The sequence below is a fragment of the Phocoena phocoena genome, chromosome 13 (genome assembly GCF_963924675.1).
Source record: "Phocoena phocoena chromosome 13, mPhoPho1.1, whole genome shotgun sequence".
NCBI classification, from domain to species: Eukaryota; Metazoa; Chordata; class Mammalia; order Artiodactyla; family Phocoenidae; genus Phocoena; species Phocoena phocoena.
Genome location: NC_089231.1, coordinates 77,894,062 through 77,909,770, shown reverse-complemented (window position 1 = coordinate 77,909,770; position 15,709 = coordinate 77,894,062). Strand labels below are relative to the sequence as shown.

Below are 15,709 nucleotides of genomic sequence, written 5' to 3'. Positions count from 1 at the left end.
TGTCTGCAATGTGTTGAAAGTTTACAGTAATATGCTTTCCTGTGAGTCTCTTTTAATCTGTTGTTCTGGATACTCAGTGAGCCCTTTCAATCTAGAAATTTGTATTCTTCTCTCATCACCCCCCCCCCCCGGAATTTTTGTGAATTATTTTATTGGTCATTTCCTCTTTCTCATTTTCTGTGTTTTCTCTTTCTGAAAGCTCTTGTATTTAGTTTAGAACTTCCTGGGCTGCTCCTATAGTTTTATCTCCCCCCACCCTCCTATTTTTTGTTTGTTTGTTTGCTTTACTTTCTGGGGGAAACTTTATCTTTCAGCCCTTCTGTGGAGTTTTATCATTTCTGGCATCATTGTTTTAAAATTTCCAAGAGCCATCTTTTAGGTCTCTGTGCTGCTTTTCTGAAATAGCATCCTGTTGTTTTGTTTTGTTTTTTTTTGCAGTACACGGGCCTCTCACTGTTGTGGCCTCTCCCATTGCGGAGCACAGGCTCTGGATGCGCAGGCCCAGCGGCCATGGCTCACGGGCCCAGCCGCTCCGCGACATGTGGAATCTTCCCGGACCGGGGCACGAACCCGTGTCCCCTGCATCGGCAGGCGGACTCTCAACCACTGCGCCACCAGGGAAGCCCCATCCTGTTCTTTTTTAATGGTTGCACTATTTTATCTCTTTGAGAATATTAATGGTAGATTTTTTTAAAGTTTTCTTCTCCCGTTGTAGTCTGTTAACTCCAAGTCACTTTTCTGTATTTTTGTCTCTATAATTCCTCAGTGGTTTTCCTCAACTTTTTAGTAATTCCTGGTCATCTGTTCATGTTTAGGAAAGATGGACCAAAAAACTGCTTCGAAGTAGTATGGGAGTGACATTTGTTTACTATGCAGTTCACTGATTGGGGTGGACTCTTTAGTTGGGGAAGCTTTGATGTCATTATCTTGAGGTCTTTTCTGTTGAGCTGTCAGTTTTCCCAGAGAAGACTTTTCCAGACTCCTTTCTGGGGGATGAAAGACTGGCTACCTTCTTTCTAGGTGCTTAGAGGGAGAGGGTTGGAGAGGGTGATTTTTGACCTTCATTCTGTATGTGGTCACCTGATGTACTGTTTCCTGGTTTCCTGCCTTCATCTGTGCCTGTGTCCATGAGTTCAGATACCCTGTGTTTTACTGGCCCCAGAGAATACCCTTCCAGTGATTTGCTACTGTAAAGACAGGCAGTGGGGAGAGTACCTGGGTTCTGAGTGTCTTCTAAGCAGGCTTTCAACTAGTTTTCCTTATTTGCTCTTTTCTCTGCCTTTCTACTTCCACAAGATACGTTTCTAACTGTGGGTTCTGCATTTGTGGATTCAATCAACTGCGGACCAAAAATATTCAGAAAAAAAATTCCAGAAAGTTCCAAAAAGAAAAACTTGAATTTGCTTTGCACCTGCAACTATTTACATAGCATTTACATTGTTTTAGGTATCATAGGTAACCCAAAGATTACTTAAAGGATATGCATAGGTTATATGCAAATACTACACCATTTATATAAGGGACTTGCGCATCCACAGATTTTGGTATTTGTGGGGCATTCTGGAACCAATCCTCCATGGATACTGAGGGACGACTGTACCTGTATTTATAATTCTGTGTAAATTGGGTTGTAGCTCTGCTTTCTCCACAGTTTTCTTTGGTGTTATAAGACTCTTGACCTCGAGCATCTGCTTCTTACCTTTCAAAACCTGGATGCGCTCATCACTACTACCTACCATTGTGATTTTATGGTTTAAGGGAAAAAAACAAAACAAAGAAACAAACTTCTTTACTGTTTTTTTTTTTGAGGGATTTAAGGGAGAGCAAAAGCAGATGTGTGTGTTTACTCTGCTGTCTTTACCTGGAGCTGATTAGTTATGTTTTAACAGACGTTTTCTATGATCCTGACTTTTTTCCTTCCTATGACTACAGATGAGAGGTGACTTAATATGTTTGTTAGCTGTATTTCTTTGGTCTACTAGTGTAGTAACCCTATCACAGGAGGAAGTGAGGTGAGGCAGACTTGGAATTTCCTAATGTACTCATGTTAGTCTCAAGTGATCACAGCTGCCTTTTCAACATACCATCCTAGAATCCTGTCAAGGATTGATATTAAGTTAATTGTTCTGTAGTTGGAGAAATCTTTCTTTCGACTATTCTTGAAAATTCATAAAGTATCTTCTGGTCGCTCTCCTATTCCCGCTGATCATTGTAAGGCATCTAATAAGGGTCAGTCTCATTTACAGGTTGCCTTTGTGAGTGGGATGTAATTAGCCTGGGTCAGGAGACTTGAACTCATTTATAGTATCTAGGTCAACCATATCACCTTACAGGCCAGGAAGCCAAGGTGCCCAGAGATGGAGATTTCCTGATATTGTTTAGGTAAAGAGTTGAAAAACTAGGACTTGAACCTAGATCTCCTGACCTGCAACCAGTGTTCTTTCCATGATACTACACTCTGGGTTCATTCTTACCAAGTTACGTTAGTTTTATTCTATTCCATGACCTCTGAATACAGGTTTAACTTTGGAGAGCCACATTGCAAGTATATGTTGGTCATGAGGGATCTGATTACCAAGGGTTAGTGCAAATAAATGACCTCCATTGGGAAAATTTATCAGCTCATTTCCTATGTATAGTACCTAAAGAATAGGATATTAAGAATCAATATAAATTTTCTTTAAATACATTCATGTCATAAGAAAGTGCATTTATCCTGATTCTGTTGTAATCTTTTTAATTTGAACCATTCTGTATTGAACTTCTGTTTAGGCCAGGGTAGTCTCGGCCAGTTAAGTTCAGTTCCCGGAGGATGCCGACTACCTGTACAGCTGATACCAGCCACGGCTGAGAAAATTTTCCTCCAGTCTCTCTTGCTATTAGAATAGTTATTTTCTTGGTTTGTTATACATATCCTCTAAAAATTAGCTTGTGTGGGTATGGTCTTATAGTGTTAACATGTAAAGAAGGCATGTAATTATCTGAGTGAAATAAATAAAACAGGTCTCTCCTATTTATGGAATGGTGTAGTGGGCAGTCTTATACTAGTTTCCTCTTTTTTTTTTCGGTACGCGGGCCTCTCACTGTTGTGGCTTCTCCCATTGCGGAGCACAGGCTCCGGACGTGCAGGCTCAGCGGCCACGGCTCACGGGCCCAGCTGCTCCGCGGCATGTGGGATCTTCCCGGACCGGGGCACGAACCCGTGTCCCCTGCATCGGCAGGCGGACTCTCAACCACTGCGCCACCAGGGAAGCCCTTATACTAGTTTTCTTAATAACTCAGGATGAGTAAAGAAAGATTCAGGAACTTTCTTAAATTAGAAAGTTTGGCCGTGAGCTCTTGTCATTGCTAAATTGAGTTGATGACTGTTTCTTTGTACTATTTTATAATCCTCTAGGGCTAATTTTTACCATTAGCCCTGTGAAACAGCATGGCAGAGCAGAAAGAGTTTATGCTTTAAATTCAGTTATGCTTTAAATCCAGTTATGTTTGGGATCTGCCAGTTGCTACCTGTGTGGTTATTGGAGAATTATTTAAGCTTTGTGTTTCTGAGAATTATTTTAACTGTTTGAGAAGATTAGAAATTATATATGAAGACACTAGTATGGTGCCTCATATTAGAAATTCTATGTGAAGACCCTAGTATGCTGCCTGGTATTAAGTAGGTGATGAATAAATGATGATGGTTGTGGTTATCGTTCTATCTATGCGCAATACTGATTTTTTTCCTTGCATATTTTTTTTCCGATTCTATATTTTAAAAACCATGTAATCTTAAATATAAATTGTTCATCTTTGACAGTGAGAAGTAATTGCATTTTGGGGATAATTTGCACCTAGAAATATTTTAAAGGGTTGCTTCAAGAATTTTGAGTCTTGGAAATACACATTTGTCAGAAATTGGGTCAACAGAACTTTGTGTGGAATTGATTTTTAATTATAAACATGGTCATGGTATGTGAAGATACATTTTAATAGTGTAATTAAATATACATCCATTATAGGATTTTTTTTCTTGGACAAAGTGTTTCAGTCATTTTTCCTCTTAATCAAATATTAACTCAAAATTTAAAGCTAAGTCTTTGAACATTCATTTTATACCTAGGTGTCTGTTAGGCTTGAATGGTGTTTCATTGTTACATTTTCCAGTGAAGACTGGTATAGTGATATTTAATTTTAGTTTTAAGGTAAAGGGATAAATTGTTTTTAAATGATTGGACATTTTTAGTACTTCTGGCTGAATTAGTTATGAAGAGATTAAGTTTGTAGCCTTGATGTTATGTCACTTGCATTTGTATTACATCACTTGCTAGGACAACTCCATTAAGATATAGAGCAGGTGGCAGCGGCTTTCTTTTACCACTGAGACCATAGAAACACTGATAGGAAGTTAGTGCAAGTGCTAGGATTAGGAAACCATTCTCCTGAATCAAAGCCAAGTTTTTTTTTTCTTTTTTTTTTTCGGAACTCGGGCCTCTCACTGCTGTGGCCTCTCCCGTTGCGGAGCACAGGCTCCGGACGTGCAGGCTCAGTGGCCATGGCCCACAGGCCCAGCCGCTCCGCGGCACGTGGGATCCTCCCAGACCGGGGCACGAACCCGCGTCCCCCACATCGGCAGGCGGACTCTCAACCACTGTGCCACCAGGGAAGCCCAAAGCCAAGTATTTTGTCTGAGGAACCATGCTGGGTGTTACAGGTGAAAGTATTCTTGTGATTAAGTTACTGTGTAGATTTTCTTGGGGACTGACTCACCTGATATTTAAATCTCTGATGTATTTTAATTTTCTAACCTTTTAAATATGGTTAATGTAAGCATTAGTGATTCATATTTATTGGTATGTTTTCCTCCTCTTCTCTTCTCCCCTCCACTTCCTCAGGATCCTTAGGCACAGAACACTACCTTAGGTGATATAAGAAAAGTTAGTCTTCTACTTGACTTTTCTGATTTCAGCTGCCCCCACTTAGTCTTATTTAGTTTCCTTCTTTGATATTTATTTAAAAATTGATCTTAGGCTTTCTGATTAAAACATAACATACACACACACTGCTTTTATTTGAGGAAACGAACTTCTATGATAGAAAAACAGAAACGATGTGAACAGACAACTAAAGGGAAGTAGTACTACTACACTAGTACTACTAGTAATGAACCAGTATCATTTATAGTTTTTGCCATGTGCCAGGCACTGTCCTAAGCACTTTCTGTATATACTAACTCATTTAATCAACTCTCAATACCATTATTCTCATTTTACCGGTAAGGCAACTGAGAGACAAAGATTAAATAATTTGCTAGGTACTTGCTACTTTCAGCTAGTAAGTACACAGCTGGGAATCAAACCCAAGAAGACTAGCCCCAGGTTATACTTCTGATCAAATATATGATAATAATTTCCTCTTAGTAGAATGAAGACTACCATTTGGTACAAGGGCATATCATTTTATTAAATCAACAGGTATTTTAAAAGATATTCAGTTTGGCAGGAGGTTATTTGTATGGGTGAGACTACTAAAAAGCAGTGTGGTAGCATTCTTTCATGAGTCCTAAAATATTTGTATTCTTTGGTAATTCTACAGCAAGCAATCTCTCCTAAGGAAAGTAATCAGGAAAATGATGTTCAAGGATGTTCACCAATTATAATAATTATAATAGTGAAATAGGAAGATTGTCCAGTTGTTATGGAATAAATTTTTTTTGAGAAAGCAAACCAAACCATCAATTTTTAATCAGATTATTATATTAGACACTGCATGATATCAATGTGTTTTAATAGAGATTACCAATTAAATTCAGCTATTTGTTTTAGCAATTTGCTTTTTTTTTAACATCTTTATGGGAGTATAATTGCTTTACAATGGTGTGTTAGTTTCTGCTTTACAACAAAATGAATCAGTTATATACATACATATGTTCCCATATCTCTTCCCTCTTGCGTCTCCCTCCCTCCCACCCTCCCCATCCCACCCCTCCAGGCGGTAACAAAGCACCGAGCTGATATCCCTGTGCTATGTGGCTGCTTCCCACTAGCTATCTACCTTACGTTTGGTAGTGTATATATGTCCATGCCTCTCTCTCGCTTTGTCACAGCTTACCCTTCCCCCTCCCCATATCCTCAAGTCCATTCTCTAGAAGGTCTGTGTCTTTATTCCTGTTTTACCCCTAGGTTCTTCATGACATCATTTTTCCTAAAATTCCATATATATGTGTTAGCATACGGAATTTGTCTCTCTCTTTCTGACTTACTTCACTCTGTATGACAGACTCTAGGTCTATCCACCTCATTACAAATAGCTCAATTTCATTCTTTTTATGGCTGAGTAATATTCCATTGTATATATGTGCCACATCTTCTTTATCCATTCATCCGATGATGGACACTTAGGTTGTTATCATCTCCGGGCTGTTGTAAATAGAGCTGCAATGAACATTTTGGTACATGACTCTTTTTGAATTATGGTTTTCTCAGGGTATATGCCCAGTAGTGGGATTGCTGGGTCATATGGTAGTTCTATTTGTAGTTTTTTAAGGAACTTCCATACTGTTCTCCACAGTGGCTGTATCAATTTACATTCCTACCAACAGTGCAAGAGGGTTCCCTTTTCTCCACACCCTCTCCAGCATTTATTGTTTCTAGATTTTTTGATGATGGCCATTCTGACTGGTGTGAGATGATATCTCATTGTAGTTTTGATTTGCATTTCTCTAATGATTAGTGATGTTGAGCATTCTTTCATGTGTTTGTTGGCAGTCTGTATATCTTCTTTGGAGAAATGTCTATTTAGGTCTTCTGCCCATTTTTGGATTGGGTTGTTTGTTTTTTTGTTATTAAGCTGCATGAGCTGCTTATAAATTTTGGAGATTAATCCTTTGTCAGTTGCTTCATTTGCAAATATTTTCTCCCATTCTGAGGGTTGTCTTTTGGTCTTGTTTATGGTTTCCTTTGCTGTGCAGAAGCTTTGCAGTTTCATTAGGTCCCATTTGTTTTTGTTTTTATTTCCATTTCTCTAGGAGGTGGATCAAAAAGGATCTTCCTGTGATTTATGTCATAGAGTGTCCTGCCTGTGTTTTCCTCTAAGAGTTTGATACTTTCTGGCCTTACATTTAGGTCTTTAATCCATTTTGAGCTTATTTTTGTGTATGGTGTTAGGGAGTGATCTAATTTAATGCTTTTACATGTAGCTGTCCAGTTTTCCCAGCACCACTTATTGAAGAGGCTGTCTTTTCTCCACTGTATATTCTTGCCTCCTTTATCAAAGATAAGTTGACCATATGTGCATGGGTTTATCTCTGGGCTTTCTATCCTGTTCCATTGATTTATATTTCTGTTTTTGTGCCAGTTCCATACTGTCTTGATTACTGTAGCTTTGTAGTATAGTCTGAAGTCAGGGAGCCTGACTCCTCCAGCTCCGTTTTTCGTTCTCAAGATTGCTTTGGCTCTTTGGGGTCTTTTGTGTTTCCATACAAGTTGTGAAATTTTTTTGTTCTAGTTCTGTGAAAAATGCCAGTGGTAGTTTGATAGGGATTGCATTGAATCTGTAGATTGCTTTGGGTAGTAGAGTCATTTTCACAATGTTGATTCTTCCAATCCAAGAACATGGTATATCTCTCCATCTATTTGTATCATCTTTAATTTCTTTCATCAGTGTCTTATAATTTTCTGCATACAGGTCTTTTGTCTCCTTAGGTAGGTTTATTCCTAGATATTTTATTCTTTTTGTTGCAATGGTAAATGGGAGTGTTTTCTTGATTTCACTTTCAGATTTTTCGTCATTAGTGTATAGGTGCCAGAGAGTTTTGTGCATTAATTTTGTATCCTACTAATTTACGGAATTCATTGATTAGCTCTAGTAGTTTTCTAGTAGCATCTTTAGGATTCTCTATGTATAGTATCATGTCATCTGCAGACAGTGACAGCTTTACTTCTTCTTTTCCAATTTGGATTCCTTTTATTTCCTTTTCTTCTTTGATTGCTGTGGCTAAAACTTCCAAAACTATGTTGAATAAGAGTGGTGAGAGTGGGCAACCTGGTCTTGTTCCTATCTTAGTGGAAATGGTTTCAGTTTTTCACCATTGAGGACGATGTTGGCTGTGGGTTTGTCCTATATGGCCTTTATTATGTTGAGGAAAGTTCTCTCTATGCCTGCTTTCTGGAGGGTTTTTATCATAAATCTGTGTTGAATTTTGTCGAAAGCTTTCTCAGCATCTATTGAGATGATCATATGGTTTTTCCTCCTTCAGTTTGTTAATATGGTGTATCATGTTGATTGATTTGCGTATATTGAAGAATCCTTGCATTCCTGGAATAAACCCCGCTTGATCATGGTGTATGATCTGTTTAATGTGCTGTTGGATTCTGTTTGCTAGTATTTTGTTGAGGATTTTTGCATCTATGTTCATCAGTGATACTGGCCTGTAGTTTTCTTTCTTTGTGACATCCTTGTCTGGTTTTGGTATCAGGGTGGTGGTGGCCTTGTAGAATGAGTTTGGGAGTATTCCTCCCTCTGCTATATTTTGGAAGAGTTTGAGAAGGATAAGTGTTAGCTCTTCTCTGAATGTTTGATAGAATTCGCCTGTGAAGCCATCTGGTCCTGGGCTTTTGTTTGTTGGAAGATTTTTAATCACCGTTTCAACTTCAGTGCTTGTGATTGGCCTGTTCGTATTTTCTATTTCTTCCTAATTCAGTCTTGGCAGGTTGTGCCTTTCTAAGAATTTGTCCATTTCTTCCAGGTTGTCCATTTTATTGGCATAGAGTTGCTTGTAGTAATCTCTCACGATCTTTTGTATTTCTGCAGTGTCAGTTGTTACTTCTCCTTTTTCATTTCTAATTCTATTGATTTGAGTCTTCTCCCTTTTTTTCTTGATGAGTCTGGCTAATGGTTTATCAATTTTGTTTATCTTCTCAAAGAACCAGCTTTTAGTTCTATTGATCTTTGCTATCGTTTCCTTCATTTCTTTTTCATTTATTTCTGATCTGATTTTTATGATTTCTTTCCTTCTGCTAAGTTTGGGGTTTTTTTGTTCTTCTTTCTCTGATTGCTTTAGGTGCAAGGTTAGATTGTTTATTTGAGATGTTTCCTGTTTCTTAAGGTAGGATTGTATTGCTATAAACTTCCCTCTTAGAACTGCTTTTGCTGCATCCCATAGATTTTGGGTCATCGTGTCTCCATTGTCATTTGTTTCTAGGTATTTTTTGATTTCCTCTTTGATTTCTTCAGTGATCACTTCGTTATTAAGTAGTGTATTGTTTAGCCTCCATGTGTTTGTATTTTTTACAGATCTTTTCCTGTAATTGATATCTGTCTCATAGTGTTGTGGTTGGAAAAGATACTTGGTACAATTTCAGTTTTCTTAAATTTACCAAGGCTTGATTTGTGACCCAAGATACGATCTATCCTGGAGAATGTTCCATGAGCACTAGAGAAAAATGTGTATTCTGTTGTTTTTGGTTGGAATGTTCTATAAATATCAATTAAGTCCATCTTGTTTAATGTATCATTTAAAGCTTGTGTTTCCTTATTTATTTTCATTTTGGATGATCTGTCCATTGGTGAAAGTGGGGTGTTGAAGTCCCCTACTATGAATGTGTTACTGTCGATTTCCCTTATGTATTGAGGTGCTCCTATGTTGGGTGCATGAATATTTACAATTGTTATATCTTCTTATTGGATCGATCCCTTGATCATTATGTAGTGTCCTTCTTTGTCTCTTCTAATAGTCTTTATTTTAAAGTCTATTTTGTCTGATATGAGAATTGCTACTCCAGCTTTCTTTTGGTTTCCATTTGCATGAAATATCTTTTTCCATCCCCTTGCTTTCAGTCTGTATGTGTCTCTAGGTCTGAAGTGGGTCTCTTGTAGACAGCAAATATATAGTTCTTGTTTTTGTATCCATTCAGCCAATCTGTGTCTTCTGGTGGGAGCATTTAGTCCATTTACTTTTAAGGTAATTATCGATATGTATGTTCCTATTCCCATTTTCTTAATTGTTTTGGGTTCGTTATTGTAGGTCTTTTGCTTCTCTTGTGTTTCTTGCCTATAGAAGTTCCTTTAGCCGTTGTTGTAGAGCTGGTTTGGTGGTGGTGAACTCTCTCAGCTTTTGCTTGTCTGTAAAGGTTTTAATTTCTCCATCAAATCTGAATGAGATCCTTGCTGGGTAGAGTAATCTTGGTTGCAGGTTTTTTTCCTTCATCACTTTAAATATGTCCTGCCAGTCCCTTCTGGCTTGCAGAGTTTCTGCTGAAAGATCAGCTGTTAACCTTATGGGGAGTCCCTTGTGTGTTATTTGTTGTTTTTCCCTTGCTGCTTTTAATACGTTTTCTTTGTATTTAATTTTTGACAGTTTGATTAATATGTGTCTTGGTGTATTTCTCCTTGGATTTATCCTGTATGGGACTCTCTCTGTTTCCTGGACTTGATGAACTATTTCCTTTCCCATATTAGGGAAGTTTTCAACTATAATCTCTTCAAATATTTTCTTAGTCCCTTTCTTTTTCTCTTCTTCTGGAACCCCTATAATTCGAATGTTGGTGCGTTTAATGTTGTCCTAGAGGTCTCTGAGACTGTCCTCAGTTCTTTCCATTCTTTTTTCTTTATTCTGCTTTGCAGTAGTTATTTCCACTATTTTATCTTCCAGGTCACTTATCCGTTCTTCTGCCTCAGTTATTCTGCTATTGATCCCATCTAGAGTATTTTTCATTTCATTTATCGTGCTGTTCATCATTGTTTCATCTTTAGCTCTTCTAGGTCCTTGTTAAATGTTTCTTGCATTTTGTCTATTCTATTTCCAAGATTTTGGATCATCTTTACTATCATTATTCTGAATTCTTTTTCAGGTAGACTGCCTATTTCCTCTTCATTTGTTAGGTCTGGTGGGTTTTTATCTTGCTCCTCCATCTGCTGTATGTTTTTCTGTCTTCTCATTTTGCTTATCTTACTGTGTTTGGGGTCTCCTTTTTGTGGGCTGCAGGTTCGTAGTTCCCGTTGTTTTTGGTGTCTGTCCCCAGTGGCTAAGGTTGGTTCAGTGGGTTGTGTAGGCTTCGTGGTGGAGGGGATTAGTGCCTGTGTTCTGGTGGATGAGGCTGGATCTTGTCTTTCTGGTGGGCAGGTCCACGTCTGGTGGTGTGTTTTGGGGTGTCTGTGGACTTATTATGATTTTGGGCAGCCTCTCTGGTAATGGGTGGGGTTGTATTTCTGTCTTGCTAGTTGTTTGGCATAGGATGTCCAGCACTGTAGCTTGCTGGTCGTCGAGTGAAGCTGGGTGCTGGTGTTGAGATGGAGATCTCTGGGAGATTTTCGCCGTTTGATATTACGTGGAGCTGGGAGGTCTCTTGTGGACCAGTGTCCTGAAGTTGGCTCTCCCACCTCAGAGGCACAGCACTAACTCCTCGCTGCAGCACCAAGAGCCTTTCATCCACACGGCTCAGAAGAAGAGGGAGAAAAATGTAGAAGAAAAGAATTAGTAGAAGTAGAAAGAAAGAAAGAAAGAAAGAAAGAAAAGAATGGAGGGAGGGAGGGAGGAAGGAAGGAAGGAGGGAAGGAAGGAAAAAAATAAAGAAAGAAGATAAAGTAAAATAAAATAAAGTAAGATAAAATATAATAAAGTTATTAAAATAAAAAAAATTACTAAGAGAAAAAAAAATGGACGGATAGAACCCTGGGACAAATGGTGGAAGCAAAGCTATACAGACAAAATCTCACACAGAAGCATATACATACACACTCACAAAAAGAGGCAAAGGGGAAAAAATCATAAATCTTGCTCTCAAAGTCCACCTCCTCAATTTGGGATGACTGGTTGTCTATTCAGGTATTCCGCAGATGCAGGGTACATCAAGTTGATTGTGGAGCTTTTTAATCCGCTGCTTCTGAGGCTGCTGGGAGAGATTTTCCCTTTCTCTTCTTTGTTCTCACAGCTCCCGGGGGCTCAGTTTTGGATTTGCCCCCGCCTCTGTGTGTAGGTCGCCAGAGGGCGTCTGTTCTTCGCTCAGACAGGCTGGGTTAAAGGAGCCGCTGATTCGGGGGCTCTGGCTCACTCAGGCCGGGGGCAGGGAGGGGCACGGAGTGTGGGGCGAGCCTGTGGCGGCAGAGGCCGGCGTGACGTTGCACCAGCCTGAGGCGCGCCATGCGTTCTCCCGGGGTGTTGTCCCTGGATCCCGGGACCCTGGCAGTGGCGGGCCGCACAGGCTCCCCGGAAGGGGTGTGTGGATAGTGACCTGTGCTCGCACACAGGCTTCTTGATGGCGGCAGCAGCAGCCTTAGCGTCTCATGCCTGTCTCTGGGGTCTGCGCTTTTAGCAGCGGCTCGCGCCTGTCTCTGGAGCTCCTTTAAGCAGCGCTCTTAATCACCTCTCCTCGCACACCAAGAAACAAAGAGGGAAGAAAAAGTCTCTTGCCTCTTCGGCAGGTCCAGATTTTTCCCGGACTCCCTCCCGGCTAGCCGTGGTGCACTAAACCCTGCAGGATGTGTTCACGCTGCCAACCCCAGTCCTCTCCCTGCGCTTCGACCGAAGCCAGAGCCTCAGCTCCCAGCCCTGCCCGCCCTGGCGGGGAAGCAGACAAGCCTCTCAGGCTGGTGAGTGCCGGTTGGCACCGATCCTCTGTGCGGGAATCTCTCTGCTTTGCCCTCCGCAACCCTGTTGCTGTGCTTTCCTCCGCGGCCCCGAAGCTTCCCCCCTCCGCCACCCGCAGTCTCCGCCCGTGAAGGGGCTTCCTAGTGTGTGGAAACCTTTCCTCCTTCACAGCTCCCTCCCACTGGTGCCGGTCCCGTCCCTATCCTTTTGTCTCTGTTTATTACTTTTTCTTTTTCCCTACCCAGGTATGTGGGGGGGGTTTCTTGCCTTTTGGGAGGTCTGAGGTCTCCTGCCAGCATTCAGTAGGTGTTCTGTAGGAGTTGTTCCATGTTTAGATGTATTTCTGGTGTATCTGTGGGGAGGAAGGTGATCTCCGCGTCTTGCTCTTCCGCCATCTTCCCAGAAGTCCTCTGAGTAAATTGTTTTCTTCAAACAGTGAATAGTATGAAAACATTAAGAATTGTTTTTCAATAATAATTAGTAATATATAGAAATATTTATAGTATGTGAAAAGGATATAAAACCATGCAGTATGATTCTAACTTCAAAAAGTTTAAGTACAGGAAGAACATAAAGTAGGATGCTAATAATTATTTCTGATGTGATTATGGAGAATAATTATTTCTTGTGTGATTAGTTTACTCTTTGTTTGAACTTTTTCATCGGCCAGGTAGTTCTTTTTTTTTTTTAAACATCTTTATTGGGGTATAATTGCTTTACAATGGTGTGTTAGTTTCTGCTTTGTAACAAAGTGAATCATTTATACATATACATATGTTCCCATATGTCTTCCCTCTTGCGTTTCCCTCCCTCCCACTCTCCCTATCCCACCCCTCCAGGCTGTCACAAAGCACCGAGCTAATATACCTGTGCCTTGCGGCTGCTTCCCCCTAGCTATCTACCTTACTACGTTTGTTAGTGTGTATATGTCCATGACTCTCTCTCGCCCTGTCAAAGCTCACCCTTCCCCCTCCCCATATCCTCAAGTCCGTTCTCCAGTAGGTCTGCGTCTTTATTCCTGTCTTACCCCTAGATTCTTCATGACATTTTTTTCCCCTTAAATTCCATATATATGTGTTAGCATACGGTATTTGTCTTTTTCTTTCTGACTTCACTCTGTGTGACAGACTCTAGGTCTATCCATCTCATTACAAATAGCTCAATTTCATTTCTTTTTAAGGCTGAGTAATATTCCATTGTATATATGTGCCACATCTTTTTTATCCATTCATCCGATGATGGGCGCTTAGGTTGTTCCCATCTCCGGGCTATTGTAAATAGAGCTGCAGTGAACATATTGGTACATGACTCTTTGAATTTTGGTTTTCTCAGGGTATATGCCCAGTAGTGGGATTGCTGGGTCATATGGTAATTCTATTTGTAGTTTTTTAAGGAACCTCCATACTGTTCTCCTTAGTGGCTGAACCAATTCACATTCCCACCAGCAGTGCAAAAGTGTTCCCTTTTCTCCACACCCTCTCCAGCATTTATTGTTTCTAGATTTTTTGATGATGGCCATTCTGACTGGTGTGAGATGATATCTCATTGTAGTTTTGATTTGCATTTCTCTAATGATTAATGATGTTGAGCATTCTTTCATGTGTTTGTTGGCATTCTGTATATCTTCTTTGGAGAAATGTCTATTTAGGTCTTCTGCCCATTTTTGGATTGGGTTGTTTGTTTTTTTGTTATTGAGCTGCATGAGCTGCTTGTAAATTTTGGAGATTAATCCTTTATCAGTTGCTTCATTTGCAAATATTTTCTCCCATTCTGAGGGTTGTCTTTTGGTCTTGATTATGGTTTCCTTTGCTGTGCAAAAGCTTTGAAGTTTCATTAGGTCCCATTTGTTTATTTTTGTTTTTATTTCCATTACTCTAGGAGGTGGGTCAGAAAGGATCTTGCTGTGATTTATGTCATAGAGTGTTCTTCCTATGTTTTCCTCTAAGAGTTTGATAGTTTCTGGCCTTACATTTAGGTCTTTAATCCATTTTGAGCTTATTTTTGTGTATGGTGTTAGGGAGTGATCTAATCTCATACTTTTACATGTACCTGTCCAGTTTTCCCAGCACCATTTATTGAAGAGGCTGTCCTTTCTCCACTGTACATTCCTGCCACCTTTATCAAAGATAAGGTGTCCATATGTGCGTGGGTTTATCTCTGGGCTTTCTATCCTGTTCCATTGATCTATCTTTCTGTTTTGTGCCAGTACCATACTGTCTTGATTACTGTAGCTTTGTAGTATAGTCTGAAGTCAGGGAGCCTGACTCCTCCAGCTCCGTTTTTCGTTCTCAAGATTGCTTTGGCTATTCGGGGTCTTTTGTGTTTCCATACAAATTGTGAAATTTTTTGTTCTAGTTCTGTGAAAAATGCCAGTGGTAGTTTGATAGGGATTGCATTGAATCTGTAGATTGCTTTGGGTAGTAGAGTCATTTTCACAATGTTGATTCTTCCAATCCAAGAACATGGTATATCTCTCCATCTATTTGTATCATCTTTAATTTCTTTCATCAGTGTCTTATAATTTTCTGCATACAGGTCTTTTGTCTCCTTAGGTAGGTTTATTCCTAGATATTTTATTCTTTTTGTTGCAGTGGTAAATGGGAGTGTTTTCTTGATTTCCCTTTCAGATTTTTCATCATTAGTATATAGGAATGCCAGAGATTTCTGTGCATTAATCTTGTATCCTGCTACTTTACCAAATTCATTGATTAGCTCTAGTAGTTTTCTGGTAGCATCTTTAGGATTCTCTATGTATAGTATCATGTCATCTGCAGACAGTGACAGCTTTACTTCTTCTTTTCCGATTTGGATTCCTTTTATTTCCTTTTCTTCTCTGATTGCTGTGGCTAAAACTTCCAAAACTATGTTGAATGAGAGTGGTGAGAGTGGGCAACCTTGTCTTGTTCCTGATCTTAGTGGAAATGCTTTCAGTTTTTCACCATTGAGGATGATGTTTGCTGTGGGCTTGTCATATATGGCCTTTATTATGTTTAGGAAAGTTCCCTCTATGCCTACTTTCTGCAGGGTTTTTATCATAAATGGGTGTTGAATTTTGTCGAAAGCTTTCTCTGCATCTATTGAGATGATCATATGGTTTTTCTCCTTCAATTTGTTAATATGGTTTATCACATTGATAGATTT

General features: G+C 39.7%; 1 protein-coding gene across 2 annotated transcripts in view; it reads left to right on the top strand.

Moving 5' to 3' along the window:
* Positions 1-15,709, top strand: part of MED13L (mediator complex subunit 13L) — a 299,615-nt gene that overhangs the window by 28,009 nt on the left and 255,897 nt on the right. The window lies entirely within an intron of this gene.